This window comes from Poeciliopsis prolifica, unplaced genomic scaffold (genome assembly GCF_027474105.1).
Source record: "Poeciliopsis prolifica strain line A6 unplaced genomic scaffold, Auburn_PproV2 SCAFFOLD003, whole genome shotgun sequence".
Lineage (NCBI taxonomy): Eukaryota > Metazoa > Chordata > Actinopteri > Cyprinodontiformes > Poeciliidae > Poeciliopsis > Poeciliopsis prolifica.
The window spans coordinates 12,311,538-12,312,609 of record NW_026562378.1 but is presented as its reverse complement, the minus strand read 5'-3'; the positions used below and the strand labels follow the sequence as shown (position 1 = coordinate 12,312,609).

At 34.3% G+C, this 1,072-nt stretch overlaps 1 non-coding gene across 1 annotated transcript; it reads left to right on the top strand.

The window, feature by feature from the left end:
* The first annotated feature begins 363 nt into the window (after positions 1 to 363).
* Positions 364 to 436, top strand: trnaf-gaa (transfer RNA phenylalanine (anticodon GAA)). Its single transcript has one exon. It is a non-coding gene; the product is annotated as a tRNA-Phe (tRNA).
* The last annotated feature ends 636 nt before the right edge of the window (positions 437 to 1,072 follow it).

Here is a 1,072-nt window from a genome sequence, read left to right as displayed (position 1 = left end):
AAATGCTGTCAATACAAAAATTGACTGCTTACTGTATATGGGACTATGACTTGTAATGTGGTACCATCTATTGACAGGGTTTGCAAGTAAAAAAACGTGACTATTGTTCCCACAAAGTACTTTAAAATAACACTTTTACTTTGATTTTCTCGATAGCGATGTGGCGCCATCTTGTGTCCAAAGCCCTTCAAGCAAAATTCAGTCAAAACTCTTTTGTATTCACCTTTGACTTATTCGCCACAACATTTAGTATTGTGAATCAGGTAACTCATATTCATATTTTGTCATCAATAAACAAAACATGTCACTGCTTGCTGGGGTCACAGTATGATCAGCCTGGCCCTGCCCCCTACTGAACGTGTGGCCGAAATAGCTCAGTTGGGAGAGCGTTAGACTGAAGATCTAAAGGTCCCTGGTTCGATCCCGGGTTTCGGCAGTGCAATGGGGCAAAAAATATTTTTAAGTTGCTGATTCATTGAACGTGTCCTATGTTACAGATAAGAAACAACTTAATCTCAACTCATAACTGGCATGTTGTTAATTTTCTTTCTTTTTTTACAGTTGTTTAACTTCATCCTGTCTATATTAGATGCCAATTTATTGAAGTTGCAGAGGTTTGTAGATAATTAGTACCTGCAAATTTACACTTAGATCACTTGGTGAACTTGAGCATATAGCTGAGCTGCATTATCATAATGTTCTCATTTAAATAGACATTTATTTCTCCAAAATGTCCCGAGCTCCTTGCTTTAGCATCAAAAGCTATTGACAGCAATACAGGATTTTATGTATTGAATTTTGTCTACATCCTCAAACTTCAATGTAACCTCACATGTTCAAAAGGTCATGGAATATTTACAGTACTGCAAGAAAATAACGTTTTTTCCTCTTGTACTGATGTTTTACTCGTAAAATTCCTTATGACCCAGAGAATATTGTCAATATTTACAACTTTTTATGAATAAATATTTAATAATAGTCATTCATTTACAACATTAAGCAGTATATTTTTGCACTGTCTAGGTAAATTTAAATACACTAAAATAAATTTTTGTAAAAAGCAAATGTAACT